The sequence below is a fragment of the Magallana gigas genome, chromosome 4 (genome assembly GCF_963853765.1).
Source record: "Magallana gigas chromosome 4, xbMagGiga1.1, whole genome shotgun sequence".
In the NCBI taxonomy this organism is placed as follows: domain Eukaryota; kingdom Metazoa; phylum Mollusca; class Bivalvia; order Ostreida; family Ostreidae; genus Magallana; species Magallana gigas.
Window position 1 is genome coordinate 22620985 of NC_088856.1, and position 16995 is coordinate 22637979.

At 29.1% G+C, this 16995-nt stretch overlaps 1 long non-coding RNA gene across 1 annotated transcript; it reads right to left on the reverse strand.

Annotated features, from left to right (window-relative positions):
* Positions 1-958: 958 nt before the first annotated feature.
* On the reverse strand, positions 959-2768 carry LOC105330562 (uncharacterized). Its single transcript, XR_010713663.1, has 3 exons — positions 2732-2768; positions 2487-2643; positions 959-1449 (listed from the first exon to the last, which is right to left on the reverse strand). It is a non-coding gene; the product is annotated as an uncharacterized lncRNA (long non-coding RNA).
* Positions 2769-16995: the final 14227 nt, after the last annotated feature.

The following is a 16995-nucleotide window of genomic DNA, read 5'->3' on the forward strand; positions in this document are numbered from 1 at the left end:
AAAGCGCGTTTATAAAAGGCATTAACTGGTTAGACTCATTTAATATTCGTATAAATTTAAAAGTCATCAAGCAAATTTTTTATATTCAAATTTTCAATGTAGATGCATGTTTTCTGCACCTTTTGAAATAACAAAGGAATAACAATACATGTCAAAAAACATTTACACCGCGTGTTTTTGTGTATATATATATATATATATATATATATATATATATATATATATATATATATATATATATATGCCAAATAGACAAAAAACATTATATAACCATCATTTAAAACTAAAAAAAAGGTTTATTGTAAAGAGATTTTGTTTAATTTTTTTGTATTATATGCCAAATAGACAAAAAACATTATATAACCATCATTTAAAACTAAAAAAAAGGTTTATTGTAAAGAGATTTTGTTTAATTTTTTTGTATTTTAAGCTTTAATTGTTTAATATCTTAAAATACAACACATAGAAAGTACATGTACATTTAAAACCTCACTAGGTTACAAATAGTTTAAATATGTGCAAAATTCTGCAGTAGCCATTCAAAAACTCTTCATACTTTTTTATATTTGGTTTGCGGCCCCCATTTTTAGCTATTTAATGTACATATATGATGTACAGTGATGCTCATCCCAGTGGCTATGAACTCTGTATAGCTGACCAGACAAGAATCTTGTCGTGAATAAATTCTCAAATGTAGGACGCTAACCATCTTTTTGTCTTATAAATAAGCTTAAGGAATACACCCCACCCCGTGCACGGGGGCCGTGAATTTACCAGTGGTTGGGTCAACCCCTTCACCAATGTTTGTGATTAATTTATCATACTTGATTATCTGATTAAGTTGTGATGATGTGGGATATAAGGAAAGATTAACGGAAGGCAGCAGTAATACCTTAAATACCAGATATATCGCAGTGAACTACTTTCATATTGTTGAAATGAAACAAACACGATTGAGTACATTTAATCGATTTTTTTTTTATTGAAAAACATCTTACATATAATATGATCAAACTTATTTAAACCCAATGTTCAGTATTAAAAACAGAAATCATTCGTCAGAAATTTTGTATCCGCTCAAAAAAGTAAATAACTTGTGTATGTAAGTTACTTCTTTTGAAGTATTAGGTGTCCAGAACTGACTGCCCTTCTTCATCTTCACGACTAGGTGACCCGTAGTACCTGCCCAAGTGGCAGTCTGGCCATAAATGACCGCCCAGACGACTTGTTTGCCATCAATAACTCCGCCAACATATGCTACTGCTCCATGCTTTGTCAAATACGTCCAGGTAAAGGAATATACCCCGTCCACAGGGGCCGTGAATTTACCGGTAGTTTTGTCATATCCCTCACCAATGTTTGTGATTACATGGTCATACTTGATTGTCTGATTTTGTGAAAGACTTGAGATAGAATTCGTCAGATAGACATGAAAGGCAACAGTTTTACCTAAAATACAAGACATATTTATTTTTTTTAATTTATTACAAAATTGTTAGAAAATAGTTTAAAACAATGTACTTGTATAATTAGTTTCATAATCTCTGTATGGTGAGCTCGTTTGAATATAAAGATTTACTGAATATTTTTTTTGTATTTTCAATGTTTACAGAGGTTGATTAATGATTAAGGTGTTTCTAATGTTCAGGTAAAAATTCAACTTCAGTTTTCAAGTTGTCGCGAGGTACAACACAGACTTTCCATTTTTTCATGGTACATGTATGTAAACAAAACTCGTGCCATGATTTTGCTTACATAGGTTTCGTATGTTTTCACTTAATATTTTTTAAATTAATATATTTCCTATTCAACAACCTAGAACCTTTACCTCAGTAAAGTAATGCTGCAGGTCTGTAGCTCCCGGTCTGAAAAAAAAAATCGGACGGACGGCCTGGGAGCTACAGTTCCGGATGCGTTAATAGCTTGCAATTTATACGCCGAACAGTTTTGGAATGATTAATGGTTTTTCTATCTAAACTATTTTGCATGTCGACATAATTTGTATATAAAAACTTAGATCAAAGAGGCAGAAATATGCCAGAGTAATTTACTATGCCGTCTTTCAAGATCATATCTATACCATTTCAAAATACAATTAAAAGTGAAGGCGCAGATGGCTGATATAATGCATATTAGATTAAAACCTATCTGATGCGAAAACATTAGATGGACTCAATCTCTTCTCTCTGCAAAGTGTCTATGTCATGACAATATTTGTCTTTATTTCTTATAAATCTAAATCATACAAAATTCATAATACAAAGATATTTAACGAAAGTTGATTATTATTGCAGGAAAATGATTGAAAAAACTTGATAAAAAGTTAATCATATTTCATTAAAAATCATGAAATGTATTTAAACACACCCTCAAAAACAAACATTTAAAAAAATGGGCATGTAGTACCTTAGTGACAAGACCTTAAAATTATTTAGTATTAAACAACCAAAGTTTAAAGCAAAAAATTAACAACTTATTATCATTACTATTCCTGGCATTTCTTTCACAAGTTGGTTCCCATCCTATTTCCCGACAATTGCCTGTGAGACTTTTTACGAAAGCATTGGTGTCATTGATTTCAGCTGACGTCATATACATGAGAGTAAGGCCGACGATCAAGCACGTCTTCACTGCCTGAAAACACTGTTAGTATGAACCATTGTTTAATTATTATCTTTAAGAAGATTTTTTGAAAATAATCTGTGAACAAACATGTATATTTTTTACTTACCATTTTAATGAACAGATTGCACGTTTAAGAAGAGTTGTGTACTACAATATTTTACTACTACGCCTATTTATATGCAATAGTCTTTTTCAATACGCCATTAAAATGAAAATGAATGATCAAGATCATGTTTCCGTAGCATTTTGTACACGCAAGATATAGCATTTAAAATAGGTTCTGCAGAAAGCTATTGCTTGTAGAACGAACGCTTTGGTGGTAGTAAATGAAACGTAACTCAAACAGTTACAAATTCACAGGATTTGTCACTGATTATATACAGTTGTATGTTGATCTTTAAAAATTTTACTAAGATACGAAAAATAAGATAGGTTTTAAAGATTTGATATACAAAGTTCGTTAAACATTCTAAAGCAGGTACGTAGCATTGTTTTATAAAGGGGGGGGGGCAAACTCATCCAAAAAATCTTCACAAGATGGGAAAACTTCAAAATCCTGAAAAACGTAATGTGTGTGTGTGTGGGGGGGGGGGGGGGGGGAGAGAGGGAGAAGGGGGGAGCATAGCGTTCCTGTAAATTCATACAACATCAAGTTCATTGTTTATTTCCTTTCCATTCAATTCAATTTTTTCCATGCTTTCAAAAGTGTTTGTGGACCAACTCCATCTTAATTTACTTTTTAGCTCACCTGAACCGAAGGTTCAAGTGAGCTTTTCTGATCACCTGTTGTCCGTCGTCCGTCCGTCCGTCCGTCCGTCTGTCCGTCCGTCTGTAAACTTTTCACATTTTTGACTTCTTCTCTAGAACCACTGAGCCAAATTTAACCAAACTTGAGACAAAGCACCCTTATGAGAAGGGGATTTTAAATTGTTAAAATAAAGGTCACAACCCTTTTTAAAAGGGAGATAATTGCGAAACTGCGAAAATTGGGTGGGTGTCTTAAAAAATCTTCTTCTTAAGAACCACTACACCAGATATGCCAATATTTACACCAAAGCTTGTATATATAGGGAAGATTCTAAATTGTAAAAATCGCGATCCCCGGGTCAATACTGGGGTCCCAAGAGGGGTTCAAAGTTGATTAAAAAAGACAAATTTAACATAGAAATATATGGGGGGAAATGTTTTTAAAAATGTATTCTCAAGGACTACAGTTCTAAAATTAGTGAGATTAATATACAAGTACCCTAAAAGTGTAGATTCTAAATTGTGAAAACCGTGATCCCCGGACTAATACTACATACGGCTCCAAAATATGTTCAAAGTTTAACATAGACTTATATAATGGGAAAATGTTTTAAACTCTTCTTTTTAAGAATTACAATGCTACAGTTTGTGAGATTACTGTGCAATCATTCTGAGATAGTGCAGGTTCTAAATTGTTTAAATCATGTTTTATTAAAAGAAGTATTAAAAAAAAAAAAAAATTTCCATGATAAGATTATCATCGTTAAATTATCTGGGTACACATGTGTATGTTTATCGACTAGTTTTTTGTTTTTTTGGAATTTCAATCCCGACATCAATTACTCACATATCGGGATACAAGTGATCGGGATCAAAGATCATAAATTCAAACAACTTCAAAAAGGTGTGGATCTTAGTTTTTACGAAGTTTTGATTCACAAACACACAGTTAGGAAAGATAAAGGAACAAAAGATATGGAAAAAAAGTAGGAATCATTGATAGACTTTATCAACTATATATAGACTTTCCATGTTTTTTGAGTTTAGTCTATAAGACAGATGATCGATGAAAATGCAAAATCTAACATGCCTAATGTCCTCATCACACTTGCAATATTTTTATTTGATGAATCGATAAAGAAGCTTTTAATGATTGAAATACAAAACAGATGCCAATATCATCTTTTAATTATTTAATGAATATAATTCAATTTTTTCAGTGAAATTGGATTTTTTTTTTTTACTGCAAATGGGTATTTTAGAGCTTAAAATTCAGTCTCAGTTGATGTGTAAAATAACTATGAATAAAAACATGCCAAAGATAAAATTGTTTCTTCTTTTTATGTATTGTTTAATATATGGCAAAATCTTGAAATATATGAGTTTTACAATATTTATTCAGAGTTCACTTCATAATAAACCCTTTCGAAATAAAATGATACAAGGACTATTGTTCAGGTGAGCGATTTGTGGCCCATGGGCCTCTTGTTATATGTTAATTTTAAAAAAATGTGTCCTGTAAGAGAGCCCCTCGATGCTCCGTGCCTATAAACTCGTTTTTACTTCACCAAAACAAGATAATTAATCTACTTTGTATGTTCAAATTATTTTCCTAAACAAAGATCGTTCTAGAAATGAAACCGAACTTCTGTTGATATTTTTTCTAAATCAAAACATTGTTTGCTGGAAAATTATTCTGTAAATGGGTATAAACGTGTTCATGCGTTCTTTATAAATGTTTGGTATCTACCCTCGTTGGTCTTTTAAAAATTAAATCAAATCAACAAATTGTTGTTGTCAAAGGGTTCTTTTTCTTGTATCTTATCTTGAGCTATGAAATGATGAGTATTTCCAAAAAGTATCTACCCAAGAGAAAGTTTTCTTTTAAAATTAAGAAAAGAAATAAATCAAAATAATTCATGTTGAAAGCATTTACACATCATGCACTTCGTGTATAGTGCGTCATAATATAAAACATTTTTTAGTCGATTTCACAAGCAATTTTTTTTCAGTAACTATTAAATGAAATGTAAAACGTGTCATTATGTCAACGTACACATTCCACCGTCGTGACAAAGATATGATATGAAACCTAGAGTCAAATTTGATTGACTTATTCGTTAGAAATAGTATTAGTCTTCAACTGGGACTAAACAGCTAATTTCCTAAACCTAAATGAAGGATTATATTGTCTATAAACAGTATTGAACAATAAATAGATACTTTAGAAAACAAATTTTTATAAACATATTTACACAAAAAATTGATTTGTTTAAAAAACTGTTTGAAGTAAAAACTGTTAAATATTGGCTAAGTTGTGTACATCAGCTTTGAAATAATTAAACACATGACATTGTATGTCTCGTATGTCATAAGCGTATTCAATGTTAAAAGATCCTAATTTCGAAACAAAAAATTATGTTGAATATTAGAATAAATCAAATATCAGAACACAACAAATATAACACTTCTGTACTAAGCTGAATGATTTCAAATGTTATGTTGTACCTACTTAATACAGAACTCATAATATGAAAGGTAACGCATAATCCACGTAGAGCACCATCCACGTTATAACATGTATTCCTTTAAAAGGAATGATCGGTATGTGATATCATTGGTCAGCTCTGTTAATGTACATATAATACGAGTGCATTAAGCTACATGCAATGAACTAAATATAGCACCGTTGTGTTGATTTCTGAATCCATGAATCAAATTTACTTTTAGAAAGCAAATAATACCTAGGCCTCCGATAAATATTCTTACGCATATGTGAAGAAAAACACTTGATTTGAATCATTATGTATATGTAACCCTTTAAATGTTTCATTTTCAAGTCAAACGGATAATAATTACGTTTTAGTAATCTAGTGTAATGTAATTAAAGATTAAAATGAGGTTCTCATTGCATAATAAGTAAAGTAGTGCAAGGCGAATTGCGTGCGCAAATATTACAATTTACCGAATGCCTCATATGAACACAACTGTGATCGGTCGAAGCCGATCATTTAAAAAACAATTTTAATAACATAACAATGCAAACATTTTTGCTTAAAATTTTTAAATCAAATTTTTAATGGTTAGAATGCTTATTAAATGGGTATTTTAATGTTTGATAAAATTGTTTACAGAAAAAAAATGCGTAATGAATGTATTCGTAATAGTTTAAGTTTTGTTTTAAAGAAATGAACTATAATGATTGTTTACTTAATAAATGCTTCAAACTCTGGATATCGGGTGTAATTCGATTTTGACATTAGACCTGTGGCTAGTAAAGCATTGTATACATTTATATATTAAACAAGGAAACATATATATATATATATATATATATATATATATATATATATATATATATATATATATATATATATATATATATATATATATATATATATATATATATATTTTACCTTTAACAAGAGCACGCCTCTTACAAACTTGTAAATAAAGTCAGGTTTCGATAGTTCAAGAAATGTTAATATTCTTAAGCGAACAAACTGATTAAATTTTGGTAGAACGTGCTTATAGGCTTTTTCAGTACTATCGTTATGATCACAGTCATTGTGAAAAAAGGAAGACAATACTTAGTTTATATTTTCGGGTCAATATAATACATCATTTACTCGTAGTTTGAAGCAAACACAATTATAGAAAATGATCATTCCCATGTTTTAAATAAATAATATTACTACCATGACCTTGTTGGATTGTATTTCAACGCTTCTAATTTGTCGATATCAAATTGGGAGAGGTCTTGTGTTTCAGAATAATTCACAACTAACTGATAACCTGACAAACAAAAGAAGGCAGAGAAGCCACAAGAAAGTTTGAAAATTGAACACAAAACAGAATTCATTAGGTATATCATAAAACATACCTCAATACCTTGGGAAACCCCCACAAAATAATAAACACATACTTAAACATTTACCAGTGGTTGGATCATATCCCTCACCAATGTTTGTGATTACATCGTCGTACTTAATTATCTGATTTTGTGAAATACCTGTGATAGTGCTTTTCAGTTTAACGTGAAAGGCAACAGTAATGCCTAAAAAAGGAGATATAAATAATTAGAGTGTTTAATAAAACAAATTCATTGACAAATAATAATATTAATCGATATGATATAAAATTGTCTGATTATTTTTTTGAGATCTCTACATAATTTAATTTTAACTAACATACAAAAACAAAATGATATTTAAAAAAATAAACAAACCAACAAACAAAATTAAAACCAAAAAACAAATGTTGTTTAACAAATAGTAACCAATTTGAGCTGTTCCTTACAAAACCTATCTGAACATCTGAATTTAACTTAGCCACTGAGTGTTTATTTGTTTTTTAAGGATATACAGAGTATCAGAATCATGAAAATTATTATTAAACGAAACTATGGCAAGAGTTGTTGTATAAAGGATAATTTAACGGTGCATCATAATCGAAAAAAAATGAAAACTTGTCATAACTTTATCACTGTTTAAAATGATTGCTGAGGAGATATTATGCTTTTGCATTATTATGCTTTTGTTGCCATCTCTGGATTGTTGTCAAACCAATTATTACTAATTGCTAAATATTAATTATTACAATTCCAGGTATATATATATTTGTATGTCATTAGATAAAATTTTAAGATAAAAGCAAAAAATCAAATTGGATGACACTTTTATATCATGTAAAAAAAATGGTGTATGCTGACATAACTATAGGTTTGTAAAGCTTGAATCAACGAGGCAGTTGGCTGAAAGTAAAACATAGTTATTGCAAAACAAATATGGTCTTAATCCACTCCCTTTGTTATGTGTCTGTGAAACTGTAATATTTGCCTTTATTACTTTAATTCAATTATAGTCCAACAAAATCCCTTTTACAAAGATATTTGACCAAAGTTATTGATTAATGCATGAAAATGATTGAAAAACTTGATCAAAATGATAATACTTAATATTTCTTACAAAAATTCATATATTTAAAGATCCCTTCAAAAACAAATAAAATAAACTAAATAATTTTGTAGAGCAAGGAACTTTAAATAAATAAATATGAAATGACAAAAGTTTATGGCAAAAAGAATATAAGTTATTATCATTACTATTCCTGGCTTTTCTTTCGCAAGTTGGTTCCCATCCTATTTCCCGACAATTGCTTGTGAGACTTTTTACAAAAGGACCGGGGTCGTTCTCTGCTGATGATATATGCAAGAGAGTAAGGCCGACAACCAAGTACGTCTTCAATGCCTGAGAATACGAGCATAATAGCATGAACCCTTTTTTTATAAATATATTTAGATTTGTTTTTGAACGTTAATCTTATAAAAAAACCCACCAAAACATGTTTATTTTTACCTACCATTTTAATAAACAGATTGCACGTTTATACAATTCAAACAAAAGCTGTGTTCTGCAATATTTTACTAATACGCGTATTTATATACAAGGATGGTTTTCAATAAGTATGCCATTAAATTGAAAATAAAGTATGAAGATCATGTTTCCTTTGCATTTTGTTCACGCAAGATATAATATTTAAAACAGATTTTTGCAGAAAGCTAATACTTAAAGGGACTTGGAAACGATTTGAGATCAAACATTTTATTTTTATTTTTTATGTATAAAATGATTTACTGGAGCATTTAAAAAAAAACCAAACAAATGTTGTTTAACAAATAGTAACCAATTTGAGCCGTTCCTTACAAAACCAATATGAACATCTGAATTTAACATAGCACCTGAGTGTTTATTTGTTTTTTAAGGATATACAGAGCAGGTATCAGAATCATGAAAATTATTATTAAACGAAACTATGACAAGAGTTGTTGTATAATGGATAATCTAACGGTGCATCAAAATCGAAAAAAAAAGAAAGTGTCATTTTTGTCAAACCAATTATTACTAATTGCTATAAATTAATTATTACAATTCCAGGTAAATATATATTTGTATGTCATTAGATAAAATTTTAAGATTAAAGCCAAATATCAAATTGGATGACACTTTTATATCATGTCAAAAAAATAATGGTGTATGCTGACATAACTATATGTTTGTTGTATGTTATCCAAACTATCTTGCATGTCGACATAATTTATATATAAAAGCTTAAATCAACGAGGCAGTTGGCTGAAAGTAAAACATAGCTATTGCAAAAAAAATATGGTCTTAATCCACTCCCTTTGTTATGTGTCTGTGTAACTGTAATATTTGCCTTTATTACTTTAATTCAATTATAGTCAAACAAAAAAATCCCTTTCACAAAGAAATTTGACCAAAGTTATTGATTAATGCATGAAAATGATTGAAAAACTTAATCAAAATCATTATGTTAATACTTAATATTTCTTACAAAAATTCATATATTTAAAGATCCCTTCAAAAGCAAACAAAATAAACTAAATAATATTGTAGAGCAAAGAACTTAAAATTAATAAATATTAAATGACAAAAGTTTATAGCAAAAATAATATAAGTTATTATCATTACTATTCCTGGCTTTTCTTTCGCAAGTTGGTTCCCATCCTATTTCCCGACAATTGCTTGTGAGACTTTTTACGAAAGCACCGGGGTCGTTCTCAGCTGATGATATATGCAAGAGAGGAAGGCCGACAACCAAGTACGTCTTCAATGCCTGAGAATACGACCATAATAGTATGAACCCTTTTTTTATAAATATATTTAGATTTGCTTTTGAACGTTAATCTTATAAAAATAACCAACAAAAACTTGTTTATTTTTACCTACCATTTTAATGAACAGATTGCACGTTTATACAATTCAAACAAAAGCTGTGTTCTGCAATATTTTACCAATATGCATATTTATATACAAGAAAGGTTTTAAATAAGTATGCCATTAAATTGAAAATAAAGTATGAAAATCATGTTTCCTTTGCATTTTGTGCACGCAAGATATTATATTTAAAACAGTTTTTTTTTTCAGAAAGCTAATACTTGAAGAACGAACGCGCTTAAGTGGCAGTAAATGAAGAAAAGCTAAAAAAAATTATAAATTAACAGGATCAGTAATTGAAGAAAAGCTAAAAAAAATGTATAAATTAACAGGATTTGTCATTTTTAGTTTATATGTAAACCCTCATATTTTTAGAAAGATACGAAAAATATGACAGGTTCATAAGATTTCAAAAGCAAAGTTCGTTAAACATTTTAAAGTCTTTCTATACTTTACCAAAAACTGGGTTACATAAATGTGTAAATTAACCTTCCTGAAAAAGAAGATCAATCAAGAAATGAAACTTTCGTTCATGTTTTTCTTAATTAAAGAACGTGTTTGCCAGAAAATTTTTATCTATAATTTTTCGTCGGATTTGATTAGTTATTCATTCGTAGAGTTCTTTATAAATGTTTGGCATCATACCCTCAACGGCCTCTTAAAAAAACAAGTTGAATCAAATTACTAATGTTGCTGTCTAAGAGTTCTTTATCTTGTTGTGTGTTATTCTGAGCTATGATCTGAGGAGTTCTGATTTTCTCCAAAAAGCATTACCAATGCCATCATTTTCTTTAATTACACAAAAAATGAAATAATATAACAATATTAACTTGCACTGATAATATTGATAATATTGATAATATTAGCCCCCGAAAGACGAAATATTGCGCGCCCCAAGGGGCTTATATAACTAATGTTGCCCGTTCAAAATTTGTTTTGTTATATAAAGAAATGTAAGAATGTAAGAAAATGGGGGAATAAGATGGCACAATTGCCCATTCGGTTTTGTAGTGAAATACAATTTTGAATTTATTTTTTCCCAATTAAATCTTTTCAAATATATTATAACACAAGTTTGCAAAAGCACAAATTCTAACTATATTCAGTTTTTAATATATTTAACAAAAGATAAGAAAAAAATATTGCCTGAATTTTTTGTGGTATCGAACCCATAACTTAAAAACCCTTGATATATAAGGTTAGCTTATGTCAGGTACTCTAACCACTTTGCCATTTCAGACACAACAAAATAGGCTGTTTAAATATTATGGGTGACTTTGACCGCGAATTTACGGACTTATTTTTTTTTTCAAAACATTCATTTGGTGGGATACAAAATTATATTTTTTAATGTATAGTGGGTCATCTCTCCACGTTTTTGTTGATTGAAATTGGTTTGTTTTCCAATTTACCTTATTTAGACTATGAGAAAAATATGGAACAAAGACCCACTTTATAAAAAAAAGCCTTAAAGTTCTGATAAATGACAGTATTCGCAGGCTTTGATACCTACACGCCTGTTTAAAGAGGTTCGTTCCTCTGTTTTGGGGTAGCAATTTTGGGTCACCTCTTTTCTGGAAATTATGCATCATATATTGATTCTAATCTTAAATTCATATCTTATACAGCTAATTAAACTATATTAAATAAAATGGTACAGGAAAAATTACATATTTACAGAGTTTAGCATTTGACTATATTTTGTGGCGGAAGGTTTTTAAGAAAAAAATGAACATTTTTCATAACTTAGTTGTTTTAGAGTACCGTCAATTTAGCTTTCTTATTTTCTGTGCAAACAAAACTTCCAGATAGGTTGTGCATTTGGATATCTTCATCTTGTTACGAAAAACATATTTTTACAACTTTTCAATATTTCTATCGACACATATTGGCAAATTTAACTTATATTTCATAAAAGTCGAGGAAAAAAGAATCCCGATTTTTGCTTCAAATTAGCTTATTTTATGCCATATCTCAAATTTTACATAATAGACCCATACTTTTGGTTTTATTTTCTAAAATTTTAAGATTCTCCTGACAGGTTTATCATATTTTAAGAAAAAGTTTGCGACTTTTAAATAATTTCATTACATGTTGAATCGTTCATGGATAAAAATAGCATTTTATCAGTGCAAAAAGGTCAAATTATCAATAAGGTGAAGAAATTAAAACATTTTCCTTTATGATAATTTTGATTTTATTTATATTAAATAGTATAAATTTGTATTTGATAACATGGTTCATTCAGATAATAAAATAAAGAGGAAAAAGCGATTTATGTGCAATCTGCACTTTCAGTGCAGAAAGGTAATAGTAAATACACCGTAGCGCCAAAGGAAGCAAATAGACCCCAAAGTGTTGTCTTGAATTTTTGGTTAAGCTATGTGTGTAGATTTTTTTAAAAATGCTTTTAAAAAAAACTTGAAGACTTTTGATCGCAGGATCCAACGTCCTTAAGTCAACATATTCCAAGTATTGAACATATTTATAGGTAAAAAATCAATGATACTTTAAATATATTGTTTAACAATCATTTAAAAACGATATTTGATTTTCAAAATTTATGAACAGATTGCTAAACTTTATTTTATCGCGATTTTTTACAATTGCATCAGCAACAAATTGTCAGGTCTACACGCGTGTTTTTATAAATCTGTACAGGTGTTGCTACTGTTTCAAAGCCATTCCGTAATTGAATAAAAGAAAACAAAAGAAACACAAATCATTTTACGTTAGTTTTGTTTTCTTTTACATAATACATATACATCGATATTCTAAACATTTGTTGTAATGTTGTATTTGTGATCATGAATAGACTTTATTTTTTTAAGCAGTTGTGTGAAGATAACCTGACTATAGAAAATCTTAAATAGATAATGAACACTGATCAAATATAATATAAAGAGATCATTTCTAAAAGAATTGAAAATAGATTCGGGCTCGTTTTAGGGGTTTATATCCCCTTTGATTTTTATCAGACGAACTTAAACCACACGCGTTAAGTAAAGGAACTTCGAGGGGTTTATATCTCCTTTAATTTTCATCACAAGACGCATCTATATTTTTTATTCAGGCGATATTTACTGCCTCCAAAGTTGCCAATGTTCTTACAAATTACTGGAGTGTTTAGCACCTATTAAAACAAAAGAATGTTTTGATACTACTTAGATTGTCCTGGGGGCATTGTGTGTTGTTGACACATTATTACATTACCATTACTTCATGAATTTGGGCATTAAATTAACATTACCATTACTTAATTTTCTTGAAGTAATGCATTACATTACCATTACATGAGTAAAGTAAAAATCCACAAATTAGAAGCGAGATTAATTGAAAATAGAGGGAACACACACACACACACACACACACACACACACACACACACACAGATATATATATATATATATATATATATATATATATATATATATATATATATATATATATCTTTAAATATATATATATATCTATATATATCTATCTATATCTATATATATATCAGGATTGGGGCGAATTACATTGTAAAGTAATGCATTACATTACCATTACTTCATGAATTTGGGCATTAAGTTACCATTACTTAATTTTCTTGAAGTAATGCATTACATTACCATTACATGAGTAAAGTATTGCATTACCATTACCATTAAAAAGTTTTTTTTTAATGGTAAAATATGTTTCATATTTTACTACTTAGATTCTCCTGGGGGCATTGTGTGTTGTTGACACATTATATATTATATATATTTCTTTTTCCTAGCCAGTCAATATGAAAGAACACTATACTGAACAAAAAAATAAAAATAAAAAAAAACCCCAAAAAACTGTATATTTAACCCTGCTATTAAAGTGATAAATTCACCTTCAAGTAACTATTTTATTTCGTCGGTATTCTCTTGAGGGTGAAATTATGTGAGGTCAAACTTCACATTTTTTATACAAGCCATCTGAAATTGATTTTGTCTATTTTTCAAGAATTCTTATTGCGTATCAGCTAGTTATCCCAAAATGTATCTGATATTTTACTGACAAAAACATGCAAAATGATATCTAAAATCCCACTGAAACTTAACTCTTGTGAGCATATTGCTAAAAAGAAATTTAAGGCGAAAAATGTAAAAGAAATATAGTCCAAATTCCCTTTGTTTTAACATAATTCTACTCTTGTCATGTATATTTTCATCAAATAAACGAAATATGAATACAAAAAGTTATGTCCATCTATATCATTGTTATTGTGTCTGTTTTGAACAATATTTGGTTTAGGTATTGAACTTTTCAATAATTGTTTATAAAATCTCAAACCCTGAATAAACATAACTCTTAAACAATACATTGTTTATATATTGTAAGGATTTAACTTTTTTTTTATTTACATTGTTTGAATATGTGCTTAATTATTCATACAAAGTATTTAACAAATCCGGCATTAGTATCCTTAAAAGTATAAAGTAAAACACAGTTGAAACAAGAAGGTCAGACTTGTACTTTTATAATATTTAAAATTTTTCATGATTTTGTTTTTGTTTTTTGTTTTAGTTTATTACCAAGAATGCTTAAGTTTGGTGTTTTAATGTTAAGTCAAAATGTTTATGTCAAAAAGTGAGTTAAAAATGAACGCTTTCATAAATAATCTTGTTTTTCAATAGAAATTAAGTTTAAAAGATGTTTATAATTATTTACCTAACAAAGACTCTGAGCTGTATCTTGCTTTTAATTTGATTTATGGCAATACAATTTTGACCAAGAAAGCATTGATCAGGTATAAATTAAACAAAGGAAAATGTAATTAAAAATCTTAAGGTTATATGAGATGAAGAGCCTTTAATAATGTGTACATTATTTATTTAAGTAGTGGAATGAATCATCATTACATGGACGGAACACCTCTAAACAATACAAAGATGTTCTGGTTTCCATTGTTCAGGGAATATAAATATTCTTACATAACAAACTGATAATTTCTGTAGAGCGGATTCGGCTCTGTCATTGCCAGCATGATCACAAGCAACTTTTTTGTAAAAAAGAAAAATAATCGCCTAGTTGATAAATTGTTAGCAAGTTCATTTAATGCATTTTTTATTCGTAGTTTAAAAAAAAGTAGTGTAAAGTTCGAATGAAAAATAACAGCAATGAATTGACATAATTTGAATGTAATCATGGCAAAATGAATTTCGTGTCAGTCACTATCAAAATATGAAATTGAGTGTGATAATTAGTGCTGAAATTCACAATACATTTACGAAATGAAAAATTTAACAAGACAAGGAAGCCGCCAAATCAAATTTGAAACGTAGAATGCCGAAACAAAAGAGGTTGGACTAGATACATCAGTGAACTACTTTCAGACTTTTTACAACACATCACACTGTATGAACACATATTAAGGATTTTTTTTAATGAAGACGTTCTTTAACATTGTTACAAAATACGGTCATATTTAAAACAAAACATCGATTACTTAAAAAAAAATCATTCGTGAGAAATTTTGTATCAACTCAGGAAAGTATAGTGGTTGTGAATATATGTTGAATATTTTGAAGTATTAGATGTCCAAAATCGAGTGCCTCTCTCCATCGTCACGATAAGGTGATCAGTAGCACTTGCCAAAGTGGCCGTTTGGTCATACACTCTTGCTCCTTTCTTCGTCATGTAAGTCCAGGGCAGTGCTTTAACCAGTAGTTCTGTCATATCCCTCTCCAATGTTGGTGATTACATCGTCATACTTGATTATCTGATTTGGTGAAAGACTTGAAATGGGATTCTTCAATTTCGCTTGGAATGCAACAGTAGTTCCTGCAATACAAGAAGTATCTATTCGCATTTATAGTTAAAAAAAAACTTTATATATGAAAATTTAAAAAATGAAAGACACCATAGAGCGAACCTACAGCGCTTTCATTAAATCTACCGACCTTTTAAATATAACAAAAACGTTCCCTATTTGTAAAACGTCTGAAGATTTAATGAAAGTGCTATATATATATATATATATATATATATATATATATATATATATATATATATATATATATATTTACCAATGCGGGTGTATAAAAGCCACAAAAGAAATTACAAGTTTTTAATATGGTGTTTGCTAAGATTGATGTTCTCTTGTGTCTTTATTATTATGATTCATAATTTAAGTCGTTTTCCAACACTCTATTTTCTTTTTTCTGTGAAATTTGTTTTAAATCTTATTCACTTATTCAATTGGCATTTTATTATCTTTTAAGTGAAAATTCTTTTATATCATATATTTAGTGTCCCAAATAATAAACACAAAAATTTCAAAAATGTTAACGTGCAAACATTGAAAGTCATATTACGTTTTACACTGCCTTAGATTTGTGGCGACTCGATTATTACGAAAATTAAAAAAAATTGTAACGTGTTTTTTTAAAATGTAACTTAATGAACTTAAAAACATATTTTGAACTTTCATTACACAACAATAAATCCCTGGAATTTCTAGCAGTATGCCTAAAACCTCTAATCGATGGACATTTTACACGTACCATTATTTAAAATTAGTAAGAACTTTGATATCCTATCTATCTAAAACAGACTGAATTGTTAAATTTCACATTTTCATTTGCAACATATTAACTAAGTAAAAGGTTATTAATATCAATCAGACGAGATTTAAAGCAATATATAATATAACTTTTCATTACTACGATTCCAGGTCCTTCTTTCACAGGTTGGTTCCCATCCTATTTCCCGACAAATGTTTTTGTAGCTTCTTAGTCTCTTTACAAATGCACTGGGGTCGTTGCTCTCAGCTGACGTCATACAAAGAAGCATAAGACCGACGACCAAGCATGTACTCGCTGCCAGAGAATACTGCTAAAATAGTATAAAAATTGCTTAAAAAACTTCT